Here is a 19,679-nt window from a genome sequence, read left to right as displayed (position 1 = left end):
AAAGAAACAATTTCTCCTACGCCGTAATATCCGATTGGAGATCAGCATCTCAAATGTCAGGATTCCCCCCCCTACACACACACACACACACACACACTTCCCCGATAAGCCGGGGCATGCAGCATGCCTGGATGCCCTGAGAATCTTCACAGACGCACTCGGCTCTGTTTAGAGACTCACCATCTCCAGGACAAAAGACGGGACTTAAACAAAATGGAGCGTAAATGTAAAGAGGCTTTTCTGAGAACTATTTTCTGACATGCAGATGGCAGGTGCGGATCCACACACACACACACACAGATTTGTAATACATTTCCTGCAGTGACTTATCCCACCCCCACTCCCCCCCCCCCCACCTAAACACTGTCTGCATCCTTCCATTTACCTGTTTTCTCTTTCATTTCACCGAAGAGTATATTTCACAAAAACGATGTTTGTTCCAGAGCGTTGAAGCAGTGAAGCTAATCTTTGCGGTAAGAGCAGAAATAACAACAGACTGACTTCCCTGACTCTTCATGAATGTAAGCACACGCAACACGCAACACGCAACACGCACGGCACACAATTATTATCTCTAATGTCTCTCAGGGCATGTTTCCGAGGCGTGTAAGCGTGTGTGGCTGCCTCCTACTAGCTGAAAAATCTTTCCCCGAAAGGCGATTTGCACGTTTGAGATCAGACTAAAAGCGTACGGCTCACAGAACACGCCAGTCCAGCCGCCGGCCGCAGCCGTGAGGCCAAGCAGCTCCGCACGGCGTGTTCGGCTTAGCGAGCACGTGCCCTGCGATGCAACGTCCCGGCGAGAAATTAATTTCCAATTAACACGCCTTCCGCTAACAAGCTTCTGTCGCCGAAGGCAGCCGAGCGTGCGGAATCTGGTGTCGCCAACGGTTGCGTGGACGTTACCTCCCTGTACCTCCAGGGCAAAGCAGGGTCTCCATTACAGACAAATCCCGTATTGCTGCAACACTCGATTGTTTGAATTTCGGTGAGTAGTCTGTGTGTGACTCAGGAAATCTGCAAACATTAATAAGCTAATAAATATCATTAATAGCCGCCCTGCCCCCCTCCCCCAGGGGCGGCGATTTCTGAGTGGATGCGAGGTATTTTTACACTGCTCTGTGGTTACACAGCCTGCGCAGTCGAGCTGCGCATCCTAGAATGTTTTTTTTTCTTTTCCATTCAGGATCCGATCATGCGGCGTGTGAATAAAACATCGTCTCAAGCACAATCAATTATAACCATGTTACTCCGGGGCGAGTTGACCTGAACGCTTGGAAACTTGAGCAGTTGTGACGTACAGAACCGGGACAGCGAGACCTTGGGACAGCGAACAGAGCTGCCCCCCCCCCCCCCCCCAACACTCTGATTTCCTGGCGACGAGAACATGGCCACGCCTCTGCGACTGCTCCAGACCCCGCTAGGGTAACGACACGCACGTTGACGCCCTGAGAGCGGGGGCAGCCATTAGCCTGACCTGGGGGGCCAGGCGGCCTTGCGGCTTATGGGATATTTAGTTTGCGTCGCTGTGGCGACGGCATGATAGCGCAGAGGTGGCCTTCTGAGGGGGGGGGGGGTATTGGCTCCCCTGTGGATACTCGGAATAGGGACCGTCATCGAGACAGGTATTCAGATGCTCCAGTAATAGGGAGGGAGGGGGGACATGTGTGTATGGATTGACTGGAGAGAAGACACCACATTCTCCAGTGTACTGCTGTGTATCTGGTTGTATGTATGCATGTGTGTTTGTTTGTGTGTGTTTGTGCGAGTGTGTCTGCGCACACGTACCTCATGTACGTGCCACCTCACTGTACATGTCTGCCTGCCTCACCTAAGCCTCACGCCATCAGTCGAAGCCCAAAGCTGCCATGGTCGTGTCTCGCGGGCTGCGCTCAGTTCCTTACGAAATCAGCTTTGTGAAATCAGATTTGTGAAATCACCTTTACGAAATCGCCTCTCCGAATCAGCCTCTCTTCAGGCAGATACGCGGACGCCCGCCGCAGCCCGATTGGGGTCCTGACTCCAACTGGCTCCTCGTTCCACCCGCTTCCTCTCATCCACTTCCACCCGCCAGTGCCTCGCCTGTGTCTTTCCCGTCATTTCCCGCAAGTGGAGAGAGGAGCAGCCCCCCTGCATTCCAGAGCACCCGCGGGGGATGTTAATAAATTAAAGCGGTTCAGACCCATCCGCGCTCCGCACACGGGAGGCCCGGCAGAAGCAGGAACCATGAGGAGCAGCAGACAGAGAGAAAACGCCCCCAGAGAAGAACGCGATGATGTCACACCATGCAGAATTTCCGGCCCTCCTATGGCGAAGCCGGAATGCTTTGGATAAACGAGGGCGGATTGCGTGACTCGTCGGTGATGAAGGTGGAGGGGGGGGGGGGGACGACAATCCCATTTAAAAGCGTTCAGGTGCAACATTTTACATTCTGAACACGACCTGAACGCCCACAGATTGAATCTGCCGCCCCCCCCCCTCCCCCAAATGCGACCTGGTCTCTCTGAATAAGTGTGCGGGGGTTTTTAACGGGGGATGGGCGGAGGCTAGAATGGGATGGGATATGGCTTCTGTGTGGTGGGATGAGGGGGCCAGGCCAGTCACTGCTGAACGGGGGGCCCTGCAGGTGTAGGCGACAGGTTAAATGCTAGATGCCTCTCAGGTGAGCTCAAGCTGATGGACAATGACGGCCATGATGGTGCCATACGCTTCCGGGAAGAGGGTCCCACAGGGGGCTGAAGCCACGATCAACAATCGGCGGGGCCAACTGTTGGGCCCTTGACCGCGATGCTTAATCTGGAAGCGACAAAGCGGCAGGTTGTGTGATGTTGGTACAGCCGCTTCCGACGTCTGTCACGGGTTCCATCCCACCCCCGTTTTTTTTTTTTTTTTTTTTATAAAAGCGCCATCAACGCACCTCGCCAATGCCTTGTCACCACAAGGGGGGGGAGGGTGCTTGAGCGAGAGACACAAGAATCACAGTCTTGGGGGGTGGGGTGATGGAATCAGTCATCTGCTACACGTGTCACTTTGCGTTGGCGCGACACTAAATATCGCGGGTGCTGCTCAGCGTAGGCGCCTTGCAGACGCGCGGCCGTCGCTGCAGGCGCCTTGCAGACGCGCGGCCGTCGCTGCAGGCGCCTTGCAGACGCGCGGCCGTCGCCGCAGGACGCTTTCCCCCCGTCGTCCGCGACGGCCATCGTCCGGATGCTCCTGCACCCCTGGCCGCAGCTCTGTTCCAGCCCTGAGTCATCAGCGACCCCGGCGGGCGCCCCCGTCCCCGAGGATGCGCTCCGTCAGTCTGCGCCGGGGAAGATAATTGCAGATCTTAGAAGACGCAGAGGCACACGGATTGAGCCGTTTCTTTCCGGAGCAGAAATGGCGGAAAAGACGAGCTTTTGAGTCGCGGGGATGGGATCTGTCAGCCGTTCCCCACCACAGAGTCGTGTCGGCACAGATTCCGCTGGAGGGGGCTCTACCGGCAAACACGCGGACTCAACTCAGCCCCCCAGGATGGGAATGTATTTCAGAGTGACATTCCCAATCAGGAAAACTGAGAGGGGCAGACAGTACCCCTCCCCCCTCTGCCTGGAGTCCAGCTCCTGAGCGACAAGCTTGAGGCCACCTCCCCACTTCCATTCAAATACCCCCCCTCCCAAGTTTATGTCCAACAGACGTCTCTCTAATCATGACCCACGGGTTCACCCGCCTCAGAGGCGGCCAGAGCTCTTACGGCACAGACGGACGCCAGTGGGCGTGGCCGGCCCAGGGTACAGAACGAAGCCTCCGTTTCTCCCTCGAATTGTCAATCGGCAAATTTGCCCCCCCCCTGGGTTAACACTCCACATAAGCCAGCCTAAGAGGCTGTATTTAACAGGAATGGCCCCAAAGGGCCACAGTGTCCCTTTCTGAGTCACCAGGACCTGCTGAGTCATAAAGCCGTGCTGGACCGAGGCGATTTTCAGAGACACGCCCTTAAAGGACACAGTTTCCACAGAGCCAGAATCGTCCCCCCCCCCCCCCCCCCCCCGTCCCCCCCCCATCCCTGATGCCGCGGCGGCGGAGCATGAAAAAAAAAAGGGCGTCGTCAACCAAAAGGGCATCCTGTCAGCAGAGTGAGTGGACGATGTGGTCAGCGAGTCACCCGCGTGGGCCAGAGACATGCATTTGGGGGGGGGGGGGGGAGGCAGGGGCTCTGTACATCCACAGCGAGAGACCCACACCCCAATCACAAAGCTGCGCCCAGAGAGCTGATGTGCCCAGGGATGTCAAAAAAAGAGAGATATTAAAATCGGGTATGACTAACGTGAGCCCCATCCCGTCGACACGTGTCAGACTTGGGAGCCCTAACAGGCTTCTGGACTTCATCTCCAACGACAAGAGCTACAGCAATAAATAAGTTAATCGCATTAACGTCTCCTGTACTTGGGAATAAAAGACAATAGTTTGCCCTTTTTCGGCTGCGACGCTCACACGCGAGATCTGCATCTCATCCCGCGGGCACAGCCAGCCCGGGGGCGTTAACAGCGAGTCCACGCCTTGTTTGCCTTATCTGCGGGTTACAGGTGACAGGGGACCACTCGCGAGCTCTTGCCACCCTCCCTGCGGGAAATGAGACCTCCCATACCTCGGTTGGGCTTCGGGCGAATGGAGGAGATCTCGTCGGGCTGATTTTCGGTGAATTATTCACAGGTATCTCCCGCTTAATTACCTCCAGGCTGCATTTCAGTTTTGCTTTTCCGGGAAATTGCTTCACAGTCTTGCACTCGCAAGTACACTCACAGACGTTTACAATCATATTCGGCATGTTGTCTTCCAGTTTCCACCCACTTGGGATGTTTACACGCAGATAAATACCTCACACGCTTTAAAAGAGCTGCATTAAATTCACGTGCCCCACCTTTTCATTGCAAACCCCACATATCCATGCATTTCTTAAATATTGAAAACTTTTATTGCCATCTTAATAAGTAAGCAGGCAAATACAGCCGGGGGGTATTTTTCCCCCTTTCTTTCCTTAGGTATATAAATAAAGGGACTATGAGGAAGGATTCCCGTGCGATGAAAGCTGTTGATTTGAACGGCGTTTGCATGCGAACTAACATACATGCCTGCTTACGCCGCTGTATGTATACAACACCCACAGTAAGACAGCGTGACAAAGCCTTACGATGTGAAGGAAATTGTGCGTTTTTGAGCATCAGTAAAAGAAGGGGGGGTGCATTCAAACAGCATATAACATGAAACGGCAACGCAGCACATGAGAAAGGTATAGATATACTGTATGTGCACATGTAAGCGCAGCTGCTCATCTCCCTGAATCACAGCTGGGCATTTTCGCTGTATTGTGTCTCTTTCGAACATACGGTCGTCATAAAATCCCTTTACATCTGCATCAGTCGTATAGCATAAATATTAACCAATTCCTGCACGGTGTCCTATGGGATCCGAAGTTCATTTCGTGACATTCAACATATTGCGGATTTACTGCATCTCTCAGACCGCCCAAAAGTACACAATTTGCACTGATAACAAACGAGATGAGCAAGTTTGCAGGGTTTCTGCCAAGGTAATCTTGTTGCAGTATTCAAAGCGTTCAAAGCACACTTTAATCATTTCTTGTCGGTGACAGGTAAAGTGTCGCCCGGCTCTGTACTGCCGAAAAGTGAACAGAAACAGGCACGTTCGTTTCACGTTTGCTCCTAAAATCCACCGGCTAGTGTCGCATTGCCAAACGCATGAAAGGACGCGTCCTAAAAACGGTCATATCGGACAGGTGACTCCCGATCCCCGACTGCAAAATACTACAAAGCGGCCGCGATTGCACAGATCCGGAGCCTTTTTACACGCATCCCCACCGGATAGCACTACGTGTCCCACTAGCATCACCCAGCACAAGCCCCGACCATCCGCCCCTGCGCTTCTGTAGCGGAGAAACCTGTTAAACCTGCAAACATTTCACAAGCAGCATGGAAACAGACGGCAGGCTGCTGCTCAGTGAAAGCATGTACTTCATCACCATTACTTTACCTGGGGGGGGGGGGGGGGAGAAAAAACCTGCCCGTATAACTAGCGTTATCACTATGTGTTTTTGTGACAGAGCACGACACGACAAATTGCCGCTCATATCTATAGCAATCATGCAAGAAGGTATAAAAAACATATATTCTCACCAGGTATAAAAACCAGAACCCCCCCCCGGATTTTGCCGTTTTATTCTTCCCGGGATCTCTTGCTTCAGTGCCTGTCTGGCGCAGCGTGTTTTCCTGTCGCGTCCAACTAGTTTTCCCAGCAATTCTTATTTGTCCGGAGGATTTTGAAGTGTTTGCTAAAGATGCTGAAATGAGGGGGGGGGAGGGAGAACGCGCCGTTATCGCGGAGAGCCTGCCCCCTTCGAAGTAACCCTCCCGCCCCCCTCCCAACCTCCCTCCATCCATCCCTCCCTCCCGTGACTGGAGGAGGGTTTAAAACCCCGCCGCCCGGGACCGCAGTCGCTAGGGGAGCGGCGGAGACGCGTCCTCAGAGTCCCGCCGCTCTTACATTTGTCCCTGGTGTGTTTATCCCTGTTCTCTGGGAGCGCTGAGTTGGGGGGGGGGGGCGTTTAACACGTGTTTTTCATGAATAAATAGCGCAGCAAGTGTCAACGTATTAGACAACGGATTTATTTAATGAACAAGCGAGGACACTTATCACACCCTCGATTGGCGCTTCAGCTAGCATATTTAACGCGTTAAAGCAGAATAGAGTGTGCTCGTCTTTGTCCTTTAGTTACCACATTTATAAATGGCAATTAGAAGTAACTTATCAAAGGCCCAAAAAAGTAATAAGAAAGCCAAAGAAAGGGGGGGGGGAATCGATAAAACAAGAAACCACAAATAACAAAACCACAACAATTCCCGCAGAAGGCTATAAAAACGAAAGATTAGTTTACACTGTATTTTGACAGGCAGTATAAAGCATGATAATAAACAGCTATGGCTGTTTACCAGTGATTTATTTAGGAAGAAGAGGAACTCCCATTTCAGCCCAAAAACGGTCATTCGGCAACAATTTCAGGTGCTGGAGTGTCACCAATATTTCATTCCGGATCTTATTACACTTAAATGTCATTGGTGGGCAGAGTAATACACTGGATTAGAAAGTGGTTAAAATTTCAAGGAAACTTGGCCGAGATTTAACCTGAGCTGCTCTGTACATCCCGCTGTAAGGAAGGGTTGCGTGCCTGTGTCACTATGGATAAATGCATCAGTCAGGCAGGTAATGGATTAAGACGTCTTGCTCTGGGCCCCTTTCTGGACCCTTCCATGGGGACTTCTCGTTCCTGTAGGGCAGGCATACCACGGTCTGTAATAACGTTTTTGTGACGCTCCGTTTCCAAGTGACTTATAATAGTTTTTACGGATTTACGCAGAGACTTTCCGATCCATGAGCTGGCCTGGTCCCGCCTGCTGAGGTCTCGAATTGGGATTGATGGCCTTCCGTTTCCTCTAGGGCGGCTCGGCACCCCGTACCTTCAAAATGAACTCGCTACGGGGCACCTCTGGGTCCGCGAGAGGCACCGCTGTAAGTGACGAGCTGAGGCCGAGCTGGACCCTGGCTGAGGGCGGGAATCTGTTGCGGAAGACATACTGAGCCAGTCACCTCACTCTGATGGAATGACAGCGTGTCTTCCTCTGTCTGAGATCTCTGCAGTTTATCTCTGTCTGCAGTTTATCCTGCGCCTGAGGACCGGCCATGCTGCTCTTTACAAAGACTTTGTCACTTTTTAAGCTCAAACTATCACAATTACTTTTCAGATCCTGTCTCTGAAATCGATTCCGGTTCCTAACCAGGAGTACCATAACCAGGGGCGTGGTTAGTACGACTCCAAGGGGCCCCATAAAAGTTAACGGGATTGGTCTGGAGTCTGGATTGAGGGGACCAAAATCTCCGGCAAATGCCCTGTCCCAAACTACCAATATATTTTAATTAGGCTTCCTTATTTTTAATCTTTACTTAGGCTACTGTTTTTTTTTAAAAAAAGTGTTCAATTGTTCGATATTGCCCACTCTTCCAGTGTTTAAGATATGTGCGTGATAGATAGACATCGCTCTTCTGAGGCAGTCTGCCTCTATAACACGCCGCTACGTGACGGTATCCTTGACTCGTCTAGATAACGCTGAGCTCGGAGGACGACGTAACTGATGACTTGCGGGTTGCTGCTGGAGCTCTCCTTAAATACGTACCTTCTCACTCGCTCGGAAAATAATTATCAATGTTCAGGTCGATGGTCAGAGATTTAATGCTGGAAAAAAAAGCAAGAAATAGATTTCTATGAGAAGTATGATTGATACATCAGGATTCCTGGCGGAATATCGAGCTTGGTCTGACATAAAGTATCAAGAGTGTCTCTGGGGTTTTCGACATCTGATTAATCTTTTTGTGCATGCGGGGCAGCAGTTCAATTCTTTTGCGGGATGATCCTAATTTGGGTTGAATACAGTATGCGAGGGCCGAGCAGACTTTTTACTACGCGCAATCTATTTTGTATTAATTCTGAAAAATCCGTCCATCCATGGTTTACCGCTTGTCTGGGTCACAGCAGTCTCGGCATAGACTCCCAGATCTCCCCCTCCCCAACCGCAACCTCCAGCTCCTCCCCAGGGGTATCCACAGTGCTCCCAGCCCAGCCAAGAGCTATATGACTGTGATTGGAGGCTGTAGTCACATGACCACAAAGGCAGGCCAAGAATTAGCAGAAACAGAACGGAAAATGGGAAATTACTACGCCGGCCTGTGCCAAGCGAACCCACCACTCGCTGCCCCACTTCCGGGCGACACGTCGCCGTCTGTCAAACTCCCTTCTCCCTGCAGCCAGAGCTTCCCGCCCCCTGGCTCCTTGCTTCCTTCTCCCCGCCCCACCAGAACCAGGCAGTCCCTGCTCCCGAGAGTCTGAGCTCCGTCGAGCTTAGAGCGACTTATCACCTGCTTCGCACTCAGAACACCGGGGCGAGGTGACTTAATATCTACTAATGAGTTTAATAAGGCAATTAGGAGCTGAAGGAGGGCGAACGTTCCAGTTCCCAGCAGCAGCTGAAGCTCATGGCTTCTCCACCTCCATGCTCCGATGGCACGATGTAGGGCTGACCGGCAGAGTGCCTGATTACTGCTGGTTCCCCACAAAAATCACCTTCTACTTAACTGTAGGAGAACGGGAACATTCACCATCAATACGGCTGAGTAAACGGGGGGGGGGGGGGGGGGGGGGTTGAGAGAGGAGGGGGGAGGGGGACACGGGGACAGCCAAAGCAATCTGGCCAACAAACTTAGGAGGGCGAATTTTTCCACCAGCAGTGGGCCGTCGAGCCATCTGCGTTTGGTTTTAATTACTCACCTTTGTATTTTCTGGCGGAAGATGACTGGTGACATATAGTTTTTATTAACTTGAATTTTTACTGTTTATGAGGACCTGCTGCAGTTTTTTTATTAGTGGTAAGTATGCGCACATAAAAGGATTTTTTTTTACAGGATGCTAATGGCGGAACTTGGACAGGGAAGAGTGTGTTTTTTTTCCAGAGCCTTTTAAACGCATCCATCTTAACAAACAAACAAAAAAAAAAGATTAAGCCTGTCCACCCTCGACGTTTTGTGTTTTGTTGGTGTAGAACTTTCTTGCAAAGACCCCTTTATCATCAAAGCTGACTGAAGTTGGACGTTTTCCTGGAGGGATTCATGCCGGGCACCTCACTGAAGGATAACGCAGCAAGGTGCCTACCGGAACATAAGCCAGGTGGTTATAGGTTCGCTGCCCCCATGACATTGGAGCTGATCTCCTTCTGGAGAGATGCCATCTCTAACTTAAGAGGATGTAAACTGCAAACGCAGCATCTGCACGCTCCAGTTGCCTTCCGGGAGAAAGGAGTGAGTGTGGTCTGTGGTGGTGATGGGAAATTGGATACCACCACCAAAAAAAAAAAACAAAAAAAACAAACAAAAGAACAGAAGATTAGTACGTGATCAGTGCATGCATGACTTCCAGTCACACTGGAACATGTGTCCTCTCTGGTCCTCGAACCCAGGTCCACTACAATTTGCTACAGTGTGATGAGTGCCCTTTGGAAAATTAATCGCCATGGCCCTGATTACACTTGGCGCTCGCTCCGGGGCTTGGAGATCGGCATCTGTTATCTCGCTGCACTATCCGGAAAAGCCGCTGAGCGGTCCGGCGTTCCCAGTCCTTTCTCACGCGTCCTCCAAAGTTTTCTCGCTGCTTGCTGCAAGTGTCTCTAATTATTAGTTGGTTCTCTGAGTTAAAACATAATTAACGTTTAATTTTTGTATTTCAGATCAAAGATGGGAGTCAGATGGGTGATGGATGATATTGGGGGCTTGAGGAAAAGACATGGAATGTTTCACCAGCTAACCAGTGAGTCTCCTTCCTCATGGAACAGCAACCACGTGTCCATGTGTCCTGCCAATTGAATCACGTTCATATAACCTGTGATTTTTTTCAGGACGGTTCTGCTCGGCTGGAGGAATGGTTCCATGCAGAAGCGCTGGTGCTCACTCCCAGTGATTTATCTTTGGCAATACAGTGCACAAGACCTGTGAGCCCCAAAATGTGAGGTTATTCAAATGTTTAAGAGCAACACAAAAGCTTTAATTGGCCACGGTGACTCTAGTGTATTCAGAAAATAAACGGCATTAAGTTCAACATAATTTAGGAAGAAGTCTGTGAGATCTGTGTGTTCTCTAAATCTCTCCCTTTCTGGGCTTCTCTTTAATCTAATGTGCCTTATTTAATAATGCATCCTTGCAAGTGCCTCACAGCTGTCCATGAATTATTAAGAGAGGTATTTATGTTCAATTGTTTATCATCCAGGGCATCCCTGGTAATCCACAATCGAAGGAGCCGGCCGTCTCGTAAATATCTTTGACAACCTGAAAACCAAGGATGGTCAGGATATCAGCTGTTATTTGATGATTTTTTTTAAATTATTATTATTATTATTATTTTTTGCGCACCAAATGTGGCTGTATGCTGTTGAGACCGCTGGGAGACACCGTAACCAATTCAGCAAATGAGCTAGTCAAGCAACACCCAGTCAGCAGCATCTGGGCGAAGATTCACGGGTTTTGACGACTTGTCGTATTTCTTCATCTACTTTTAAATGACTTGTTATAGTTTTTTTTTTTCTTTTTTTAAGAGTCTCTTTTGACACCAAGCTGGTTTCCTTCCGCTTTGCATCTGCGGGATGTGGATGGATTCACAAGACGCACAAACAGAGTCCCAGGCTTCCGGAGGGTGGTACGCACCAAGTCTACTCGACAAAGAAGTTGTCAAAATGCATCTGTAACAAAGCGCTGTCACGTTATCAATGTGTCTCCGAGGGGAATGGAAGACTGTCAGAGATGTTAATAGATCACAATCGAATCAAAAGCCCATTTCAAGGGTAGGCTGCAGTCTGTCGGCCTGTGCGGACGGGTGCATGAAAAGCGGCCCCCACCTCATTTCCCGTCATCATTCTCCAAAAACATTTATTCTCTTTTTTGGGATTCTGTGTAAAGCGACATCATCCTTCTGCGGCCTCATTCGTTTGACGCCAGCCCAGAACGAGCTTCCGCACAGTCTGGATCGCAAGTCCTCCACAGGTCCCACATGTCATCATTAAAGTGGCAGCTCAGGAGCCCGGGGGGGGGTGGGGGGTGTCTATGTACCATACGCCACCTCCTGGACACCTGCAGAGCACCACCACGCTCAGGGGAGTCTTTGGGTGGCAGCACCCAGACCGGAGGTGGGCAGTATCTGGCAGGAACGCCGAGGATGCAACCCTGGTCGTCGTTGGATGGAACCCTGCAGATTTCACCGGATGCTTTCAAATCAGTGCCCGGAAATAGCAGGTCGGAACGTCTACCATCAAAGATTCTTTGGGAGGGAATGGAGGGAAGACAAACACACTGGGAATGACTTGTCGGCAGCAGCTAGAAAATGGCACGTCGGTAAGAGAGTCCGAAGGGGCTAACTCCCCCTGCAGGTGAGTCTTGCGCACAGAAACATCAGAGCTGGTGAACAGAATAAAAAAAAGAAAGATCGCTCGTTCCTCAGGCAGACGGGAGGTTGCGGAGAGCCGATGAGTCAGCACAGAACCGGGGCCGAACAGGAGTCCGGTTCGGCTCAGCCCTGGCCGGGTGGAGCCGGAGGCAGTAACGGCAGGCGGTGCGTGATGAGAAAGCGCAGTCGAGCGCCGCATATCGTGCCAGATACGCTGCCGACCGTGGATGCGATGGGGGCGGCCGTCGTTCATTAAGGCCAGGAATGCAAGCCGGCCTTTGTCTTCAACAGTTTTTGTCACGATGAGTCTGATGTGATGTGATCGAAATGGCTTCCCTGTGGGCCTGATGCTGGCCAGTTACGCCGGCATCAGAAATGGATGAGGAGGCCACTAAATAGGTGGGGAAGCGGAAGTTAATGGCACCTTCATTGCAGCATTCAGTCACATTTTGATAATTTTTCTCTTTATTGTTGTTCAGGGTTGGTTCTTTGATTACATATTTGATTTTAAACCCAGTCTGTCATCCGGATCTCACCCCAGATTTTATCGTGGGACTCCCCCACACTCGGCAATTCGACGTGGAAACCCCACCTATTTCCATGTTCCCATTTTTTTTTCTTTTAATCATCCACCTCCATGTTTTCGTTGCTGCTAGGTTGGCGTATGATGCATTTTGAAGGCTGCTGATAGATTTCCTGACTGTTTCTTGACTCCTCCCCCCACCAGCTAGTCCCTTGACCTCCATACAAGTGTGCCCCCCCCCCCCACACTGGAGCCCAATGCACAATTGTGTAGTCACACGCTCACACACACTGTGTGCATGTTCGGTCTGCACTGCAAACAGCTCCCGGGCAAATGAGTGCTAGCCGGGAGTCGTCACGCTTTTTTCCCCCCACGATGCCCTGCAAACACCGAAAAAAGGCTAAAGGGTCGCGACCGATTTCAGCAGGAGGAACTTGTCGTTTCTGATATGAGCACAGCATTTTAAAACCATAAATATCGAATATTTCATGCTTCTTCTTATGGGAGTTAAATTCGCTCACACAAAAATATTCCGAGGGCAGAACAAAAAAAAATAAAATAAAATCTCTATGAACCAATCAGATCGTAAAGGAGGTGGGTCCAAGCAACTAGAGGGGGCAGGACCAACCAATCAGATGTCTTGGTTCCACCTCCTCTAGTTGCTTGGACTGGCCTCCTCTACGATCCCATTGGTTATATTTCTGAACCAATCATTTTTCGTGCTGCTCTCGGCACATTTCTGTGTAAGTAAAACTCCCCTGAGTGTTAAATCCAGGAAAGGGGACATTATGCTCTTTCAAACGCAATATAAAAATTCAACCAGATATTATACATCCATACATGATCCCACTTGGAGCCTATGCCAGAAGGGTTAGGGATACCCTAGATGACATATCAGAGATATGGGACATGTATCTGTGTATGCTTTAAAATTAGGTGAAAACCCTGGGAGCTGCCGGTAGAAGCGGCTTGAATCTGGCAGTCCTCTTCTTTGGCGTGTGATTCGTGGAACAAAGACGGGCCCACCCCTAAACCCAAGGACCAATCACACGTTGACCCTTAGGCCTGCAAGGCATGGCCTCCAACTGCTCACAGAGAGGCGACCTTGCACACAGACAGCTGTTGCCCGTTGGAATCCCCGCGCCTCTCCTGCCATCGCACCGTACAAGCTTAACGGTTTCTGGGCACTATTCCGTTTCATTTGTTAAGGCGTAAAACTGAAACTTTTCTAAGGACAAAGGGGTATTCCAGGCAGCTACAATAACCGCAAGGTTAATCTCCGGGGCTCGAGGTGTTACTCAGCAGGTCTTTGCACGGAGAGTCAATTTGTCTTTCTACTTGTTTGAGGTAATTGAATCCAGATCTTCCGCTGAACCCGCTGCTCCGTTCGGAGGCAGCGCGGTGACTGGAGGCCGCCTGTAAGCATTAAATCGTCTCCGTTTCATATATGTCGCTGTCTCCCCGGCCTGAGTTAGCACCGAACGCCACGGCATCCTGTCCCATTACGAACAGAGATGGGAGTCTCTCTCATTCCCCTAGGCCTTTACTCAGCAGTGTGAAGCTGAAGACTGTCTCATAAACCCTCCTTGGGGAAACATATCTGGACTTTTCCTTATAGATGGAGCCATTTCTTTTCCATTCCGTTGATTATCGAAACTGACCGGCGACAATCTGGAGGGAAAGTGATTAAAGCTGCTACTCGGAACCTCTTATATGGATTAAGCCCTTTAAAAGTCATGAAGCACCATGGTGTAGCATCCACATTCCACAGGCAACACATCTCCACCTGCCTCTGACCGAATCAAACCCCTAATCATCAGCCTCCACCGCAGAGTGCTGATACACTCCACCATGAGCTCCACACCCACATCAAGAACATTCACCCTGCTCTCGAGAAACCTCCTTTACAGTAGCAAGTCAGAAAATCCTGTGCTCTCCACCAGGGTTTTTATTGACTTTGATTGTCCGTGTGAATTGGGACATTGATGTCTTGCTCATTTGACTTCCTCTGCCTCTCCCTGGAGGATGGGCTCCCCCTCTGGGTCTGGTTAGGGTTAGGGCTTCCTCTGCTGCCCCCTGGAGGATGGGCTCCCCCTTTCAGTCTGGTTAGGGTTAGGGTTTCCTCTGCTGCCCCCTGGAGGATGGGCTCCCCCTTTCAGTCTGGTTAGGGTTAGGACTTCCTCTGATGCCCCCAGGAGGATGGGCTCCCCCTTTCAGTCTGGTTAGGGTTAGGGATTCCTCTGCTGCCCCCTGGAGGATGGGCTCCCCCTTTCAGTCTGGTTCCTCCCAAGGTTTCTTCCTTCTAGGAAGTATTTCCTTGCCACTGTCCCCTCTGACTTGCTCACTGGGGGCTTTGGGCTGGGATAATGTAAACCTACAACGTAAAATCTAACGTTGTGAAAATGCAGTATACGAATAAAAATGAATTGAACTTATTATTATTATTAATAATAAACTTAACAATGATAACAAAAACAAGGACATGTTGTTCATTTGTAGTACATATTGTTTAGTTGTTATACATTTGTTAGATTAAGCCCTTATATTTTTAGTTGTCTGTGTTCCTATTTAAACCAACACAAAGTCTCAGGAGTGATTCAGGCTTACATTTCACTGTAAATTGTATGTGTATAACTGCACACATAACAAATAAAACTTGAAACTAATAATAAATAATAATAATGATAATAATGCTTGCTGGCTGACCCTGTGCTATGACCCCCCCCCCCCCCCCCAAGCTCACTCTCACCTGTTTTTGTGTCTGGGTCTTATGGAGTGTAAGATGGGGTAAGCGAAAAGGCAATTTCCCCATGGGGATGAATGAAGGATCACATTTCTATTCCATTTCTATTCCATTCCGTTTCTATTTCACGGGGCCTCTGTGACGTTTTCCGACAAACACACACACACACAGGCTCCTCCACCCCAGCGGGGCCTGGAACCGAATCACCATCGGAAAGGCGCGCGGCAAAGAGCGCGGCGGGCCGTGAAAAAGCCCCACGGCGCCCGTTTTGCCATCCTATTCCGTTTGCCATGTTTATCACGCCAGTTTAATGGCATCATCGGCAGCGACGTGCATAGAGCCTCACGCTCGCTTCCGCACAGCCGCGTGAAAATTCCCTGGAGCAAAACCAAGGCCAATACTGTACTTATGCTGTATATTCGGTATGCGGACGGCATGTACGGCTGGAAAAGCTGCACTGACTTATTTGCTGTACTTATGTCTGTACTGGATAGCATTAGAATCATTGTTCCAATGTATCCCTCACTGTATTAAAATATCTGTGTTGGGTTTCGCTTGTGAGCAGCTTCCCCATTACAGAGAGAGGGAGAAAGTTCCGGTCCAGAAAGTACAAATCCAGACCGAGGTTTTGATTCGACCAACCAGTTCAGTATTAAGTGTCATAGCCACAGAGTACTCAACTGGTTGGTTTAAACTCTCACACCCATTCTTAGTGGATCTTCTCCATTCCTCTCAAGAAAACATGGGTCAAAAGCTTGCCTGAAAGCCCCGTTTTAACTAACCACATTGGTGTTTGATGGCGAAGCTCAGTTTGGCTAAAGCTCTGTTTTCATATTGAAAACTCATTAAACCGGCAAACGTTCAGATCAAAGAAAGAAAAGGAAATCTAGTACCGTAAATTGTGAACCAAAACGACTGAGCATCAATCAAACTAAAGCTTGAGAATTGAATCTGGGGAGCATCATGACTAAGCCTCTTGCTCTGTGAACAAGCAGTTTATGTAACCAGCAAAACAGCAGCACTTCCAGGTAGACTCACATGTTTCTGCGGGTATCTACAGTGATCATAACCACACAAACCTGGCTCCCCCTGCAGGCCTGGAGGGGGCACAACACAATCGAGCTTTAACTTCCCATTTGGTACACTTTTATTTAGTTTTCTCTATTATTGGCGCAGTATAAATTTAGTTTAATTTTTGTATATAGCCTAATTTGACTTAATCCGCTTGTAATATTTTAATCTTTTGTAATATTTTACTTGTAGTTTTGAAAAATAGCCTACATTTAAGAGAAAAGTTGTACGACACGGAATCATCTCATACCCTTAACATACACACCACAACAACACCTCAGCATGCGTCCACGTGTTCAACCTACGTTTGCAATGTGTGACGTAAACAGAGAGAATCTCTCCTACACGGAAACCACTGGGGTTATAATTACCACCTGTATAAATTTCATATGTCGGTAGTTTTATGCGGACTGTAACAAACGTTATGTACAGGACAGGTAGACCGTTCCGCATTTCTACAGCCACTTCCCAAACCAATCCCCGAGTGCTCTTTATTAATCCGGTAGCGTTCTGCCAAAAATAACATTTGTATGTGCTTTTGAGAAACAAAACTGGCAGGAAAAACAATGCGTTTCCTTCTCATGAAATCACAACTGAGGGAGAATAACGTCTGGCGGAGCCCACGCTGTGCAATATGCGCTGGTAATTTTTGGACCAGCCTGCATAACTAAAGATCGGCCAGCAGGTGGGGCTATTCAGGCGGTTAAGAACCCCACGCTGCGAGCCGGTACTCTGCTCCTCAATCATCGCCAGATTTCGGGATCTCCTTCTAACAAGCACAGTATGTGATGTAGCTTATAAATCACAACATGACATGACCCAGGAAATTAAATCCATTTGCATCTTATATATACTAAATTTGGCTTATAATGAAGGCTCGCCATTATAATGCGTGTGATTTTTTTTCTTACAGATCAGATCAGGAAGAAACGTGGGGCTTGGGGTTCATAGTAGATAACTGTCAGCTTTCATTTTCGTACTAGTTTTAGTATTAAATGAGAGCCCTTTCGAGATTGTGAGGGAGAACATCATGTGAAAATGGGCATTGAAAATTATCTCTTTTGCAAAGGTGAAGCTAATCGACGCCACACATCGAAAGGCACGGTTTTTACCTTGTCGTGAAACTTTCTGCATCACACTGTTAGTACCAGATGTCTTTCTCATTTCCTTCGGGCGATAAAAACGATCGCATGAGAAGTGTTGCCGGCTGTTATTCAACGCCGCACGTTGTAAAGCTGCTAAATGAATGAATGAATCAATCAATTAATCAATTTTGCCGGTCAATCACCCAGTCACTGAGTTATCGAGGGATTTGATTTTTGGATCCATTGGCTTTCTCCTCCAAAACAGCAGTTGCTATAGTTGCATTAATTTCATACCACTTCTTCTCACAGATTCTCTGAAACTTCCATGCAACTCCCTAATTAGATTAATAATTAGAGTGCTGATTGGTAGAAGAGTCCTCACACCTGGGTTTGAACAGCTGACTTAAAGGTTTTCCTGAAAACTTGCATACACACCGGCCCTCTGCAGATAAGATCGGCCACCCTTGCTCTAAAATTATGTCTTCGCATTTGTTGCTGCTCACGTCCTCATTTTGGTTTAGTTGCAGTAGCCTACATAGAGTTCCTAGTGAGCACTCAGCAAAAATGGCAATTACACTGAATTAACGTCTGTGCTTTGTGTTTACGGCATAGTGACATCCTAGTCGTTGGCTCTGTGAGAGGCGGGAGGTGGGTGTCTTGGAAGCGCTGTATATGAATGAAGTTCAGGTCCATTAATGAAACTTCCAACATTCCTCACACCTTCTAATGGCCACCTGTCCTGCAGATACCTGTGAAGTGTTCAGGGATGACTTACAGAAGCCCCCCCACCCCCTTCACCCCCTCCCATTCACAAGCGAAAATACAATAAATTACCCACAATTCCTCTGAGTCTGAGCAGTACCAGATCCAGATTGAATAGCCCAAGTGGAACCCTCACAATGGAGATCCCAAATTACCGCCCCCCCCCATTCAATATCTGCCTTCAAAACCCCCCCTCCAGGGTACAAGATCCTCTCTTGACTTTCTGTACCACCGGCCTGCCCGTTACCAGTCATTACCTGTACAGAGGTCAGTGAGGAAATTGGTCTGTGGAGGAGGAAATGAATAATGTTGTGTATCTTGTGAAAACGTGGCCACGTTTTTGCATCACGACGCTTCCACATTCGTGTGAGTTCATCGCTTATTTGCCGCCTGTCTGTTTTATATGTTTCCCTGTGGTTCACACCATATTATGTTTTTTTTCTTCTGGCCAAAGAGACGTTCGCTCACTCCCAGTGCACCCAGGGGCATTCTGGGGGAAACGCTCAGATTCTGTAGCGTCTCCGGGATGATGGACAGTAACGGTCTCCGGGGAGGGGGTTCTTGGAATACTGTGAAGCCCAGGAAGAACAGACACCTCAACCACCCCCCCCCCCACCCCCCACCGCCCCAACCTCAAAAAAAGTATGCCCTACACAGCACGAAACGTGCACCCACCATCCACTGGGGGGAGCCGTCAAAGAGGACGTCCCGTTCACCTTTGCGGCTGATTAACGACCCTCCCCGGCGAAACCTGCTGACTGCGTGGGGTCCTTCATTCCACCGCCATTGTCAAGCCATGGATCCAGGGAGGGTCGAGGGGATGGACGTGAAACTTTAAATCGGTTTAAATTCCCACCACTGTTATGTCGTCTCGGAACCCTGCGATGCTAATCGAGGGATTTCCTGGCCCAGCCAGCACTGACCCGTGCCGGCCTGCCTCCATCTTACCGACATGGAGATGCTGGCCTCGCTGCCACATCTCCTCTTTCCTCTCCTTTTTCCTCCCTGTTTTCTTCGTCTTAAATAGCTCTTTGTTCTCCGCTGCATCTATTTTTATCCCCGGCATTCATGGGAGGAGCGATGACGGCGCCCGGGAGATTTGCTGGTCGCCATGGCAACTGCATCCGAAGCGCGAAGTCGAGCGGACGTGCCCGTCACACGGCGCCCCCCCGGTCTCGCTCCGTCCCGCCCGCTTCCGGGCTCCACTCTCCCCCCCCCCCCCCCCCCCACATTCGTTCCTTTATGTCTTCCATCCTACAGTTCGACGTAGTATTTCACCACCTAAGGGAATCAACCCTCTATCTCTGTGCCCCACTATCCCAAATTTTCTCAACCCTAACCCTTCAGAATTAATCTACCCCATAACAGTAGTGTGGAGGCAGGGGGGCGTGATTGGCTGCCATGCGTTACGCCCCCGGTGACAGGAGGGCCCCCGTGTGCCGGTCGGATCAGCAGTATAGTTGG

The 19,679-nt window shown here is 49.6% G+C and overlaps 1 protein-coding gene and 1 long non-coding RNA gene across 2 annotated transcripts in view; one reads left to right on the top strand and one right to left on the bottom strand.

Moving 5' to 3' along the window:
* gabra3 (gamma-aminobutyric acid type A receptor subunit alpha3) overlaps window positions 1–6,338 on the bottom strand; it is a 67,149-nt gene extending 60,811 nt beyond the window's left edge. The window contains exon 1 of the mRNA XM_048998018.1: window positions 6,174–6,338. The gene's annotated coding sequence lies outside the window, so the exon portion shown is untranslated. The remainder of the gene's footprint in view (window positions 1–6,173) is intronic.
* LOC125721872 (uncharacterized) lies at window positions 4,554–10,579 on the top strand. Its single transcript, XR_007385991.1, has 3 exons — window positions 4,554–4,692; window positions 10,326–10,405; window positions 10,494–10,579. It is a non-coding gene; the product is annotated as an uncharacterized LOC125721872 (long non-coding RNA).
* Window positions 10,580–19,679: the final 9,100 nt, after the last annotated feature.

This window comes from Brienomyrus brachyistius, unplaced genomic scaffold (genome assembly GCF_023856365.1).
Source record: "Brienomyrus brachyistius isolate T26 unplaced genomic scaffold, BBRACH_0.4 scaffold35, whole genome shotgun sequence".
NCBI classification, from domain to species: domain Eukaryota; kingdom Metazoa; phylum Chordata; class Actinopteri; order Osteoglossiformes; family Mormyridae; genus Brienomyrus; species Brienomyrus brachyistius.
Note: the sequence above shows the minus strand (reverse complement) of the source record. Positions and strands in the feature narration are given on the sequence as shown.